This window comes from Pseudorca crassidens, chromosome 18 (genome assembly GCF_039906515.1).
Source record: "Pseudorca crassidens isolate mPseCra1 chromosome 18, mPseCra1.hap1, whole genome shotgun sequence".
Lineage (NCBI taxonomy): Eukaryota > Metazoa > Chordata > Mammalia > Artiodactyla > Delphinidae > Pseudorca > Pseudorca crassidens.
Window position 1 is genome coordinate 28,003,162 of NC_090313.1, and position 7,047 is coordinate 28,010,208.

Below are 7,047 nucleotides of genomic sequence, written 5' to 3' on the forward strand. Positions count from 1 at the left end.
CCCTGGTGGCGCAGTGGTTGAGAGTCCACCTGCCGATGCAGGGGACGCGGGTTCATGCCCCGGTCCGGGAAGATCCCACGAGCAGCTGGGCCCGTGAGCCATGGCCGCTGAGCCTGCGCGTCCGGAGCCTGTGCTCTGCAACGGGAGAGGCCACAACAGTGAGAGGCCTGCATACCACAAAAAAAGAAAAAAAGAAAGAAAAGAAAAGGCCGCTACTAAATGAGAGAAGATATTTGTAAACAATATATCTGATAAGGGGTTAATATCAAAAACTTACAAAGAACTCACACAACTCAACATCAAAAAAAAAAACAAAAACCTGATTAAAAAATGGGCAGAGGTTCTGAATAGACATTTTGACAAAGAAGACCTACAGGTGGCCAACAGACACATGAAAAGATGCTCAACATCACTAATCATGAGGGAAATGCAAATCAAAGCCACAATGAGATACCACCTCACACATGTCAGAATTGCTATCATCAGAAAGACCACAAATAACAAATGTTGGCGAGGAGGTGGAGAAAAGGGAAACCTTGTGCGCTGTTGGTGGGGATGTAGATTGGAAAACAGTATGGAGAGTCCTCAAAAAATTAAAGCTAGAACTACCGCATGATCCAGCAATTCTACTCCTGGGCATTTAAGAAAACAAAACCACTAGTATGAAAAAATGCAAATATCTCAATAATTTTTGTATTGACTATATATTGAAATGATAATATTTTAGATACATTGGGTTAAAAAAAGATTTTATTAAAATTAATTTTATCTGTTTGTTTCTTTTTAAAAGTGGCTACTAGAACATTTAAAATCCTATGTGTGACTCACATTTGTGACTGACTTTCTATTTCTCTTTGACAAAACTGTTCTGTAACTTCACAGTAAGCTAGAGTTGCTTTAGCTTTTCAGAGCAAATTTTCCTGTGACCTCATAATCTCTCTCTGTATTAGCTATAGGCAAAGCCTATTTGTGACCGAACTGAAGTTGACAGAATCCTTAACCTCCCAATTTTTAGACTTCATTTTAATAATTACAACTATTAATATAATCACAAAAATATTCCTCCAAAATTTCCATTAAGAGTCAGGCATTGTATGGTCACATGATATTTATGCTTTAGAAAGAACTTCTTCTTTCTTAATGCACATATATACCTCCAGTTTCAGGTACTTGAAAAAAATAACTTGGTGAATTGTCTATCTCTACCACAAATTAAGAGTAAAGTACTCAAAACTATCCTCTTTCCCTAGAGAATAAACAAGTGAAGGATACTGTCTTCCATGTTGTTTTTCTTAGCTCTAAAAGCTAGATAGGATGCTACTGTAGAAATTTCCAGATGAATCAATTTGTGAAACTTAAAAAATATTCTGTATGAGATGTTTTCTGAATTAGAATCTGCAGCAGTTTGATTTGATTACAAATTGAATATATTGTCATCAACTCTGAGGCCATAATGGTCAGTACATTGTTCTGCAGTACTTAAATACCTGTGGATAAGCGTGTTGAGCTCAATAATATGGCTTTCTTCCCTGGCTTCGATTATCTAATTTGTTTGGTTATTTAAATATGAGTGAAGAATTTTGAGTGACTATTTAAACATGATCACTGAGAATGTCTCAAAATAAGTTATTTCCATATTTCACCTTGCAACACCACCCTTTCCTTTCCTGGCCCCTGTAAATGAGAGTGAAATTAATTCCCTCTGGGAGAAGGTGAAACTCCGAGGTCCCTCTGCCTTCCCCGACAAAGCCTGTTGTCACTTAATGAAATTCCTTGGGTTTAAGGCCTTGTCTGCAGAGGGCCCAGGTAAATTGTTCCTGTTAGAAACTCTAGCTGCTGTCATTGGTCTAGGGGGATAGAAGCTAAGATAGTCAGCTTAAGAATAGTACTTCAGCATAAAGCAAAAGAAAACTCTCCATTTAGAGTAAATTTCAAGGTACCACAAAATGTTTTGCTAGTAATATCGTATTTAAGGTTTTCATGAATAAAATATTGGTATCTAATACATTTTAGAAAAAGTGAATATGATGACCAGTTTAAAATTCATGCATCTCCTTTTCCTCCAGAGTGATCAGGGTCTTCTGATTAGGATGGCAAAGATAGGTTATAAGGCATATGCGACTGTGCGAAATTGCTGTCTATTAGAGGCCATGATACCAGTAAAATTAGATTAAGGTTAAAGCAGGAATGTAAATTTTATTAATAAGGTTTCTATATTTTAATTCAAAACCAAACACCCTGTGGGCCTATTGATTCTAATAGCATTTAATCTTGCAAAAATCTTTCCTGGTATCAAGGGATCTGGATGAGTATTTGCCCTTTATTACCTGGAAAATGAAGAATTTTCTTAAATCTTCACCTCTAGATAGTATAGACATAACTATAGAATTCTAATGACTTTAAGAAAACAAATATATTCATATGATTATGTGTAAACTCAAATGAGTATATGTTATGTGCAATGTATGTTATATCTACATGTCTAATGCAAGAATCATATATTCATCTATTCAATGACCCTGTGCTTAAAATTACTTGCATTGAAAACATTTGTGCTAAATTTACTAACCCGCTCCTTTCTGAGTTGTTCAGAGCTCAAGATGTTTTGAAAGGACATTTAAAAATAATTAAGTTGAAGACACATCACCATGGTTCTTGGGCTTCTCACTTTGGTAAATGACGTCTCTACTTTAGGGAGGTTTTGCCATCTACTTCCCAGTGCTTTCCCTGCTCTCTTCTGACGCTGCCTTTCCATCCTATAGTCTCTGTCAGGGCCCTCATTGTGGTATGTCTCAAATTTTAGTATATGTTCATTCTCTTTCTTCATATGTGCTGCCTGCATCCCCCTTGAGTAAGACATTAAACAATTCTGTACTTTACATATGTGTGTGTGTGTGTGTGTGTGTGTGAGTAAAGTGCCAGAGAGGATGAAGATATATATATCAAATGCTGAAATCTTTTAAAAAATGTTGATATGGTAGAGTGGAAAGGGCATAAGTTTTAGAGCCAGATAAAGATATATGTGCTCTAATTCCTTCCCTTCTCACCTAATCAAGACATCTGCACCTAAAATTACTCTCTTTATCTCTATTATTTCTTCCAGCAATTCCATCAACATAAAACATGTAGTACTACCTAATATATTAAAAAAGCCCCGATAGGTAACAGCTTCATTGTTAAAAATAATAATAATAATGCTTGTTTCAAACTCCATTGAAAAAAAAATCCCCAACAAGACAGACAAATACCTGTCTTTCTTACTAGGTGAAGGTCCCATGATGCCAAAAAATATTTTTGTCTTATTCAGTACTACATACCCCGCACTTAGAATATTTCTAACAGTGGTCTAGCATCTATAAACTTCTCAGCAAACAACTGTCGAATGAATATGTGAATGAATGAATGGGTGAATGAACAATGCTTGGATCATAGTATACACTTAGTCAAGGTTGGCTCTTATTACACTGAAACTTTTTGTAAGCCTAATATTTGTTATAAATGTCAAGAAGATTCAGAACAACCACACAATGAAGCTTGTCTAAAAGCATTATATCACTGAAGTCTGGAAGACTTGCATGTACACATTTCAGTGGTTATCTGGTTTGATGTGTTTGACATTCTTTGAAATTTTATAGGGAAAAGTCTGCCATGAAATCTTCAGACTTCCTATTTCACTTACCTCTCTATTATTGCTTGAACATTTTGTACAGTTTCTAGTTATTTCCCTAAAACTGTAGCACCTAAGAATAATAAACACAAACTTTTGCAAAGTTCTTTATCTAAATAGAGTGTGTTAAAGTTTTAAATACTAGAATTACATTATTTCAATCATCTTTTTGGCTTAGGGAGTAAATAGTAAGTGCTGCCATTGACTGATAGTAAATACAGGACCCATCAATGTAGGTTCATTAATTCTAACAAATGTACTATTCTGGTAGGGGATGTTGATGATGGGGAAGTCTGTGCATATATGGGGGCAGAGGTAAATGGGAAATCTCTGTACTTTCTTCTCAATTTTTTATTGTGATATAGTTGATATATAACATTATATTAGTTTCAGGTATACAACACAGTGATTCCAATATGTATATACTGGAAATGATCACAATAAGTTTAGTTAACATCCCTCACCTCACATAGTTACAATTTTTTTTTTCTTGTGATGAGAACTTTTAAGATCTACTCTCTTGGTTACTTTCAATCATACGCTACACTATTATTAACTATAGTCACCTTGCTGCACATCACATATCCAGGACTTATTTATTTTACAACTGGAAGTTTGTACTTTTTGACAAATTACTCTCAAGTTTGAAGTGATTGTAATACTACTCCAAAAAGTCTTTTTTTAAAGAGAAAATACAGGGCACACGATCAACTCTATCTTAATATCTTTCAATAGTGACTTAACTTTAAAGTTTTCATGCGTTTGGAACTTTCTCTAAAAGAGGAGTAAAAATGAACAATATAGAAATTCTTTGATTTTGTTCTTCTGATGTAATTGCATGTGTTTGGTAATATAGGGTAGATAACCTCAGTGTTAATTAAATTTTAATAAAGAAACACACTATAACTATTAGCACTCTTGGTCTTAGCGCATATACCCTAGTAAAACAAATCCTCTAAAGCGGAAACAAAATCATCCTGAAACGTACATTGATCATGCCATTTCACTGTCCACTCAACTTCAGTGTCTCTTCATTGCCTAGAGGATTAATGGCAAATTCCTTAGCCTGAAAAATGTATCCTTCTATACTCTGACCCCAACCAATCTTCACAGCCTCATTTCCAGATACTCCTGTAAACAAAACTGATGTGACAGTAGAGCTATCAGCAACCCGGCAGAGCTGAGAAGCCACTAATACTACCTAGCTGTGTGACTTTGGGAGGTCTTGATCCAACTTTTTGAGGCTCAGTTCTCCCATCTGGTTAATAGTACCTTCTCACTGCACTGCTGGGAGGATTGTGGTTAAGTCTGGGCACCACGTGGTCCCTGGCATGAGAAGCTCTCAGTAATTAGGGGAGTATTATTATCCACAATCATGTCTTTTTATTCCAGTCTTGGTGTCTTTGTGCCCTTCCTTGAAACGTAGCTGAAAAGTCAAGGTTTTCCTGTGTACCCATCGTTCAAAGTCCCTGCTCATGTGTGAAGTCCTGACAACCTGCTCTCACCCAAGGTGATTGCTTTCACTCTGAACTCACGGTTCTCATTTTCTGTATCATTCCTTTAAAAAATGCTTTGTCTTGTAATCTCCCTGATAGTCTTCTCTCATAGTTTATCTTTCCATGTAGTTATTTTATGAACAGGGTTGCTATCGAAGGAAGTCATGGTTGGGAGCTAGAAGGAAATAAATAGATGAATAGACTAGTAGACCCTAAACTGTGTTCTCTGGAGCTTTCTTGGGGGACATTGTGGTGGGGTGGGGTGCAGTGGTATTTGGAGAATATCAAGTAGGTAGGGCTCTTGGTTCCATCCCCAGTTTCTACTCAGAGCATCAACCTTTCAGCTGTTTCATTGTTATTATTATTTATTAAAACTTGTCTTACAAAATTAAGTGCTGGGATTCCAAGTAAGAATTCACCAACAAAAGAATTCTATTGTTCTATAAAACCTTGAAAGTCATTTATCCAGTGCAAACTTCTAACTTTTAATAAGGACCAAGACTTAGAGCATAACAATGAAGGTCATGCAATGAGGGCTGACATTAGAACAATAGTCTCAAACCCCAGCTCCTTTAGTTTAAAGTTTGCCTGTTTATTTAATTAGGTGATCATAGCCTTGAGGTCAGAGACCACTTTTTTTTTATTTCTTTGTTTTTCTCCTGACCCTAGCTCAGGGCTTTAAACATAATCCTGAAGCCTTTATATAAGAGGGCAATAGGCACATAACAAAATCTCAAAGTGAAAGCAATGGACCGTTCCCACTGTAGCCCCTGTAGACTGAAGGAACATTAGATAGAGTAACAGAAGAAGCATGGTGTGGATTTGCATGAACCAGGGTCCATTTCATTTTGGACCCTTTAGATGTACCCTGAATATCTATTCCGGTCAGCCTGGAAACCTCATTCCAGATTCCTGCCGTCTGCCTGCAGACTTCCTCAATCCTCCACTTCTAGGTATCACTGGGTTTTCCTCAGGTTTCTTCTGCCTATTTTGACACTAAATCTTAGCTCTCAAATGGAATTTGAAGTCTGTATGGACTATCTACCTCGTCTATGACCTTTGTATTCCATCAAGACACTAGATTCATTATTTTCTTCCACCTCTAAACACCACAGGTGTTGGCAAGAACAGTCTGATTCTTGTATCTTGATGCATCCCCAGGAAGGATGTAGCTATGCCTCCTCTCCCTTGGGCTCTACCTGATGAGGGAGGGGAATGACCCAATTGATCTGGGACAAAGACTAGGATAGGATCTGAAAACAGAGCAGATGATAACAGAGTCTGGGCAAGATGCTAAAAATGTTGGGCACTGATCAAAAATAGGACCCGAAGCAACACGGTATAGGGAAGGAAATCAGGCTTGAGTTCAATCTTGGATCTGTTGCTAATGAGCTGGCCCTGAGATACCAGACAAATCAATTAACCATTCTGAGCCTTGGTTCTCTCACCTTTAAGAGTTGTTTTGAGGAATAAGTGAAATAACATGGAGAAATGCCTAGAATGTGCATGACATACAGCTGTCTCTCTCTTCTCCATCCACCCTGCTCCATTCTAAACACCTGTGAGGAGTAGTTTGCAGAAGACCCTGGTATACCACTCTAGTTACACTTTTGTGCTATTTATAGCTGTTTTAAATGTGTTTAATAAATTGTACATATTCATTCCACACAGAATATGCAGTTGTTCTCAACACAGCTTACACATTTCTAAAAGATCACCTTAACAGAATATTAAAGAGAGGTGCCTGAACAAGGCTGACACAAAACATGGATTCGGGTGTTTGAGACAGTCCTGATTCTACCAATTACTAGTTGCATGACTAGAACATGCTCCATAACCCCTAAGTTTTCCCATCTATAAAAGGAGGAATGGTAATGGCCAAGC